The 8,983-nt window shown below is 36.7% G+C and overlaps 1 non-coding gene across 1 annotated transcript; it reads right to left on the reverse strand.

The window, feature by feature from the left end:
* Window positions 1-72, reverse strand: Trnaa-cgc (transfer RNA alanine (anticodon CGC)). The gene has a single exon. It is a non-coding gene; the product is annotated as a tRNA-Ala (tRNA).
* Between the last annotated feature and the right edge of the window lie 8,911 nt (window positions 73-8,983).

Raw genomic sequence — 8,983 nt, forward strand, 5'->3', positions numbered from 1 at the left:
TGGAGATGCTGGGATTTGAACCCAGGACTTTCAGCATGCGAAGCAGACACTCTACCACTGAGTTACATCCCCTATAGCAAACTACGCCGAAATAGTGAGAGTGTTTGCGAGAAGGCTTAAACTATGTACCTATTTGAGATCTACTGTTTTGTTCAAATTGCCTTTTCTTATCACAAAATCTACTTACCGTGTTATCTTTTGTTTAGCTGCGTTGATCGACATCGTCAAAGATATTCTCCTAGAAGTGATAATCATCTAAGCAGAGCACCTAACTCTGTGATGATTTTTATTTATTTTTATACTTCACCATAGCAAAAATAATTAAATCCATTCGAATTTACCCTTCATCTTATTTTTCCTCTCACCAACGTTCTTTCTTTTGTTTCTACACTTAGGTACATAGACTCCCCAGTTTATCCACTGCCAGAAAATATGAGTTGACCAAGTGTATCATTACATGTTGGTACTCTTAAATAAAATAAACAATAAAACAAAAGGAGGTTAAAGCTCAAAAGTGGTGTAATAACGCTTGTCGCCGCAGTCGCACACTGAAGACTGAAAAGTTGGCCGACTGAAAAGTTGGGTTATGGTTGGAGTTTGTTTTTAAGAAACTCGTGAATTCAATCAAAGTTTTTCGGCCCAAATTCACCGAAAACATTCATCATCCTCCGAGCCTTTTCCCAATCATGTTGGGGTCGGCTTCCAGTCTAACCGGATTCAGCTGAGTACCAGTGCTTTACAAGAAGCGACTGCCTATCTGACCTCCTCAACCCAGTTATCCGGGCAACCCGATACCCCTTGGTTAGACTGGTGTCAGACTTACTGGCTTCTGACTACCCGTAACGACTGCCAAGGATGTTCAATGACAGCCGGGACCTACAGTTTAACGTGCCATCCGAAACACAGTCAATGGTGTCTAAGATATACTTAGAAAGTACATACAAACTTAGAAAAGTTGCATTGGTACTTGCCTGACCTGGGATCGAACCCGCGCCCTCATACTTGAGAGGTTGGTCCTTTACCCACTAGGCCACCACGACTTCTATTCACCGAAAACATTAACGTCCGTTTTTATTAAAATTGCTGTGAAAATTGAGCGTGGAAATGCATAGTACTTAAGCAGTTTGTTTTAAGCAAACTGACGTTTATGTTGTTGGTGAACTTGGGCTTTAGTCGGTCTGATACTGATTAAATACCTGATCGTTGTTATGTGCGTACAACCATTCATTGCTGATCTCCTTATATGAGAACAGCCGCCGTGGCCGAAATCGGTCTTGGACACCATTGCATTGGTCTTGGTAGCGATTTTCATACTGTTTTATAAGCCCGAACAAACTGTCGGCCGACTAAAAGTTTGCAGTCTGCTCTTACTGGGTTACTGCGAGACCCCGGCTTAGTTTACTGCTTGTATAAATCACTTGAATTGTTGAATGTGCGTGAAAAGCCGCGGACTTCTGTTGTATGTGCCCAAGTATAGACGGAAGAGTTTTAATGGCGTGCCGTTTTATCAAAGAATTGGTTTTCGAAGTTTATCGTATCGGAGTTTGGGTGGAGTTATCGCTCTAAATGCGTGTGAATGGGTGTGTGAAAAAGTTTTTAAAAAGGTTTTTTTTTCAGGGATTTGAAAAGAGGTTAAAAGATTTTCTTTGTATTATTTACGAAAAAAGTCCAATAGACTTTGGAAGTAGAAAAGAAAGAAAGTATTGAAATGTGGAGGATTAAATTATTTGGAATCAATTTTCGAGCATATTACTGTTGAAAAAGTAACGTGCAAGTTGCCAATGTCCGCCTAGACCATCGGCCTAGACATAGTTAAAGGAAGCAAACGAGCAAACAGATGAAAAGCGTTGATATCCGTCCACCAGCCAGACTCACAAGTCCGTCGCATGTTCAAAATACTCCCTTTTCTTATTTTATTTGACAGTTTTAAATAAACCAAAAATCTGCAACCTTATAACCCAGAAACTTATACCCCTAACCCTTAAACTATAATACCAGCCTTACCAAAAGCATTTAAAACATTTCTTAATTCAACTTAGACCAACCCCCGCATTGCGATGCAAGCCGCGGCCAATCCCATTTGTTAAATTTGCGCTGAACTATTTGGACGAGGTTTTCGCAATGCTATGTTTCTGTTACCCATAGATCATGTGTCTTGCTTGTAATAACGCTAACAATAGCGGTAATGGTTCACAAATATTTATAGTTTGTCGGCCATTTGTTAAAATTCAAGTGGTGTTTTGTCTGATGTAAAGGCTTGTGTTGTACGAGATTTATTCGCTCGCTGTTGTTTTAATGTCTCGAAATGTGTGCTGGTTTTTGGCTTGTGGTTTATTTTGCGATTTAAATATAAACTAGAGACAAACAAAGTTTTTTACTAGAGTATCAAAGGTTCAAAATGTAATTTAGTTAAAAAGCGATAGAACTAAAGTTTTTTTAATAACGTCATAGCTAGGATGGGTGACCATCTTACGGGTAGTCAGAAACCAGAAAGTCTGACCACCAGTCTTATGGGGGGGAATCGGGTTGCCCTTGTAACTGGCTAAAATATGGGTACTCAGGGATATTCATCCTGTTAAGACTGCAAGCCGACCTCAACATAATTTGGGATGCCTATTAAAGAATTGAGCTCAAATAGTTCTTGACCTACCAACTACCTTCCCTGCAATGTAAGTATTCCACAAAAACTATTGTATATTAAACACCAACAAAAATATGATTACTTGGTCTGCACATGTAGGTATACATATGTGTATGTATATGTAATCATCCCCCTTTATTAAACAGTCAATGAGAATACAGTCGCATGATTATTACAATCCCATGTTTTATTCACAGGTTGACCAGAATATTGTTAAAGGTGAGATTCCACCAGTATGGAGCGCTGTGCACACAATCACATAAATGTTTCTTTTGGTGTACAACAAACTTTTAAAACCTGTGCGCGTAAAACATCTAGCAAGGGTGTGCATCAGAATGGCTATTACACAGAATATACTCCCTCAAAACACACTTAGAGAGTTGCTACCTCATTGCTACCAGCTGCCACTAGCTGTTATCAATTGCTACCCTAGAGATTTTGAAGTTTGAAGCCGCTAAATACCGCCGATACTAGAACTTCCGACTTCCGCCGATGCGAACACATTTTTGTTCGTAAACAAATGTGCCAATTTTGGTGGAACCTGGCCGTTTCAGTAAGGTTAATTAGTAGGTAATACGTAGGGGGACGGTCCCCTTAATGTTTCTACATCAATGTGTTTGGGTGTGATTTCGAGGGTAATATTAGTCTTTCTTTGTAGTTACATATACTCATAGTTTTGTCTTCTGTTTTACCCAGTTAGGATACAGTTTATGTATCTAGGTATTATTAATTATATGCTATTTTTAGCATGTTATAGGAATAGGTTCTTGCAGGATTGCATGTTTCTGGAAGACTTGGTAATCTTTCCAATTAAAATAACTTCTTTCTTATATTACTGTCTGTCTTTCCCTCTATATAATAAATACAAGTATATATTTAACTAGATATTTGTTTTATCCTGTTGGCACATAATTGGTTTAGGTTAATTTTGATTTTGTTTGTTTTATAATGTGGTTATGTATTGGAAGTTTATGAGGATAATAAAATTAAATTGACGTACCTAAAATCCCATATATTCCTCATTACCTAAAGTCTTTATCTTTATTTGTTTTACATAATACGTGCTCAAAGTTTTCTAGTTTTCTAGCAATAATTAGTAGCTTGTTGTTTTCCCGCGATTTCACCCGCGTCCTATGGAAATTGCTGCTTGTACTGGTATAAAATCCTAGCCTATGTTAATGGGGAAGAGTGAAGCTTTTGAACAGTGAAAGAATTTTTCAAATCGGTTCAGTAGTATCACTAAGTACTAAATCTTATCGCTTTATAATATTAGTGTAGATACACTATGAATTTTGATACAATTGTAATAGGGGACTTTGGACTGAGGATTGCAGATTTTAACAATATAGGTATTCTCTTATATATATATATATCAGAGTTCCCTCTAATCCGACTTTTGTCAAATAACCAACAGCTTCCACCATCAATTCACGTATCTCAAGTATGAAGTTAAAACGACGCCAAAACCTTTTAGGTCACAAAGGAATTCAATAATACAAATAAATACGTGTTCCCCACTTGAAGTACCAGTAACACGTCCAGTAAGCCGCAGGGAGTACGTGTAACGTTAGGTAGTAAAACGTCGCTCTTTTACTGCTCTGCACTTTTGACGACTTATTCTGAGGAGAATTTTGTTAGGTCGACTGCAGTTTGAAAGTTAAGGTTTAGTGTCCCTGATTATATCGACGGTTTTAAAAATAGCTATAGTCTCATTAAACATAATTTTTGAGTAGGATTCAAAAAATATATATACAACATGTAACGTAATTAACGCACATCCTCAAACACCCCAATTAGAATATTATTTTATAATCATAATACATACACTGAATTTTTAATTTAACATGTATATGCATTGTTATTTACTAAATTAGTTATACCAATTCTTGGCGCCGCGCGCCGCTCGACTCGACACAACATAACGAAACTACGGACATGTGGTATATCACTACAATTAGTAGGAATGGATTAAAAAAATAAATAACATAAGGCTTGCTTATATTTTAATAACCGGTTTAAAATAACCAGTTTTTTGGTATAGACAGGTTATTATTCTCATTTATAAAATCACGATGCTTACATCGAGGAAGGATCCAATCTAAAAGAGAAGGTCTTCTGAAGGTTGTTATCATCATCATCCCTAGTTTTCCTGTTACCTAGAATAGTTCTCCAAATGAAAGCTTAAGCCCACATCGATGTATTTACGAGTGAGCTGATACTGCTGGACGGAGCACATAAAACGAGCCAGTTTATGGTGTCACCCACCGGACGCCGCGCCCTGAAGATATAGCCTAAATGCAACTTTTAAACGAAAAATCTAGAAATTCATGGCCTAGCGTGAAACGCCTATGTGGTTATTTTGGACTAGGTTTTGCTTGAACAACAGTTTGAGTGGTGAAGTCAAAAGCTGGAAAGAACGCTTTCCTTGGCTGCGGGATTGTTCGAAAGAGTTACTGCGGCCCTGGTACACAAAGGACTCTAGAAAGGTGGGTCCAAATGAGTAAAAGTCATATCAATATCGTTTATTTTTACATAGGTGCCTACTCAAATCGAGTATAGTAGACCTAAGTTAATAACATTGCTAGCTAAAATTAATATTCTAAACGAAAAAGCAGTTTACCTTCCAAACGGATTTTAATTGGATCCAAAAAACTTTTTGTGGTTTCAATTACTTAAATAGAAAGTTTTGAGGCTTCTGAAGTTTTGAAATCTGTAAACCGTAACTGCCGTGTGACGAATGGTATAAAACGTGACGGAAACGGGTATTTGTGAATGCAAGGAAAAACTCTTTTGCATAAGGCTTCAGTCACATTTCAGCAAAACAAAAAAGAGTTGGAAAATTGTGAAATAAGAAAATGTTAACTGTATTTATAAGGTTTTTATTTCGTTAAAGATATTTTGATTACAACTTTGTAAGTTATTAAATGTTTTTAAAGTTGGTATCTTTTCTTACATAAGCCTAGTCATTTTAAAATATAATTCTCTATCCAGATAATATAACACTAAAACCGTTTTTAGATATTAAATTCCATGTCTCAAAAACAAACCGTTTTCACCAGCACGACCACTGTCCTCTAAAGGCTAATTCGGATTTTTCCTTTTTCCAAGCAAAAAGCGATGAATGGAAAACTGCGTGATTTATGCGAAGGAAGAAAAACGTATAAGTTTGCAACTTCCAGAGGTTATTGAAGAAAAACTAACCGGTCTTATATGAAAGGGCTGCCGAAAGATTTATAGGGAATCTAGGTTTTATTCAAATTCGTATGACGCTCTAAGATTTGAGAGAAAAGTTACTAAATTGATGGCACGATAAACTGTAGGTCCCGGCTATCATTGAACATCTTTGGCTGTTGTTACAGGTAGTTAAAAGCCTGACAGCCAGTCTTACCTAAGGGTATTGTGTTTCCCGACTTACCGATTTGAGAAGGACAGATAGGCAGTCGATTCTTGTAAAAAACTGGTACTCAGCTACCTCCGATTACACTAGTAGACGAATCAATATAGTAAGGAAAAGGCTAGGCAGATGATAGTTAAAAATCTGTTTGTCCAGGGATGACCACCGATGACTCCGACTGTTAATTGTTAAAACTCGCCGTTATGACGTATACACGCTTTTGGTTAACGCCGCTTGGAAAAATTGAGGGGAAAATTCTAGGTTCTTCACCAACGAATTTTCCGCTCGTGTAAAAGCACACTTACTCACCCAACTAAAAAAACAAACGACTCGCGACACGGCCCACATTCCTTCCAGCAAAAAGCGATGAATGGTAAGCGTAAGCTGATTTACTGCGACTTACATAAGCGATGGAAAGCGGTCAAGCGCTGCAAATGTCTGCCTTTGTTAGGACGGAAGCTAGTGATGTATTCCCTAAGTGTTTTATGTTAGGAGTTGTTGACGTAATGTAGTGCGGAAGGCATTTCTAACCTACTTTGTACTGTACTTGTAGTGTAGGGAAATTGTGTTTTTCTTTGAGGTAACGTGGCAACGTGGTGAGTAATTTTCTGAGTTTGTTTGATGGTTTGAAAATTCTGCCATAAATAATAATTTTAGAGCCAGGAAGGACAATATCTACACAAATGTGCAAATTAAGGTCATAGCATGGAGGCGATAATTGTAGCACATTCAATTTGAAAAACAAAAACCTAGGACTAATCATTATACCGAAAGTTATTTAGAGATAATTCTTCAAGACAAGAGCATTCTTCCATAATACACCACTACAATTAATTAATACACTACAAACATTTAACACCCATAGTCATGCACTAACTCCATATACACACATCACTTTACTCGAAGGTGGAATACTATCCATAAATCATAGAATTCAATTAGTAACGCGACTAAGCCCAGTAACGATGTATCAAACAGTCTGTGCTTATGTAAACAACATCAATATATGTGTCGGTACATAATACATGTGTTACTAGTTAAGTGGGAATTATAGTGCTGTGAAACGTCCGATGCATAGCTTGGTGCTGATAAATTTGGGCGTAGCGATAATGTAGGCCGTAGCTCGTAGCGGCGTAGCGCGTAGCACTTTTCTGCTACGATAATAACTATGAATTTTTCAAGAAAAATGTTTACTAGAATAACAAAAGTATATAATTCAATTATGTTATAATACCCACAGCAGACAGCAAAGTACTAAATGTGATACTAAAACTATTCTTGAAAGGTCTATTTTATTCATTTCCTCCGCATAAAATACAGTTTATAACAGACTCAGAGGTGCGCAAAAAAGAATCGTTCAGACCCGCAAACATGAAAAAGGACTTAAGAACCAACAACAAAAAATCCCGTCCTTTTTTAGCGTCGTATCCAAAATCAAGCGCGGTACAGTCTATATTAAATTCAACAGTGGAAGATTACAATATTGAATAGCAAATGAGTATTTCGTCGGTGGCAGAAAAAAAGAGTACCCTTCTGAATAATTCAGGCACAATCACTGGCCATCTCATTTATTCATGCAGTGAGACCCACTAGCCGCTGTGTTGCCATTGATCGCAGATTATACAAAAAATTGGAGGTGTGACTCATTTTTTCGTAAGTTAATTAGAAGAAGAAATAGATAATGTGCTGTGAGATGCGAGTAATATAGGTACAAGGCATGTACTTATTTTTATAATAGCATATTATAAAGGTCTGTATATTACGCACTAAATAATGTACGCAAAGACAAGATATTATGATCTCCACTTCTGCCATGATATTTCATACTCTTATACGTAAACTTAGCTTCGCACATCTACTTTCTATTTTTGTAATCAAAAATGTTTTTATCCTTTGGTGAAAGTTGCTAGATTTTTTTATAGTGTAATATGGTACGAATAGACATACAGACGTAATTTAAGAAATTAATATGTAGTAATAAATGTATGTTCACTACGTTAACCGACATAGCAAATACGAGTTGCATTTGTTTCCACAATCTGCGGCACACATTTTGGCTGAAATGGAATTGTGTAACAGATCTGTCATCCGTGCTGCTATTGTGTCGCATGTTACATTGATGGCTTAATTCGTACGTTTGTTTTAGGCGACAGGAGTAAGCTTCAATGGATGTTGTGTTTTGTGAAGACGTGACTTCGTAATAACAAATTGTAATGTATTCTATCTAGTTAGGTTTTAAGTGGCATATTCCAACAAAAGGTCGACTGTCGACTGTTTGCATCTGCTTGTGCAATTTCACTGACATTTTAGATGTCTTCGCACGAAGATCGTGATGATCATGAGTAGACCTAAACTCTAAACAATCATTTGTGTCCATCATATTGCTGCCTACCGGTGGAATCTCGCCTAGGATGCAAGCGAGACTTTGGAATACATTTTTGTCCGTCCTTTGACAAGAGCTATATTAACGAGTTATATGAATGTAATGTAAATGTAAAATATGTTTATATAAGACATTACAGAATACGTTTTCCACGAAAAGTAATGAACTCTATTTCTGACATATTCCTTACGTACCTCAACCCTTGAAATAGAATGCTGAAAGCTGCCATTTATATCTTCCTTGCCTTTGAACTATGTTTCGTAGAATTTCATTTAAAACCTTTTTATAGCTCATCAAAAACATTTGAAAGGGAAGTAGAGAAACATTCCACTTCTAGAAATAATTATATATCTTCTTATATTCTTGGAATTTGAAGTGAACATTTAAATAAAACTACTTTTACGGATTTTATCGCGGTTATATTAATATCATTTAATCCCAACGTCCTAGATCCTTCACAGTATCCATGGTCAAAATGATGCTGTAAAGGATCCGAAACGTCGAGATTAAATTATATTAATATAACTGTTATAAAATCCGTAAAAGCAGTTTTATTTAAATGTCT

Source organism: Helicoverpa armigera, chromosome 2 (assembly GCF_030705265.1).
Source record: "Helicoverpa armigera isolate CAAS_96S chromosome 2, ASM3070526v1, whole genome shotgun sequence".
Lineage (NCBI taxonomy): Eukaryota > Metazoa > Arthropoda > Insecta > Lepidoptera > Noctuidae > Helicoverpa > Helicoverpa armigera.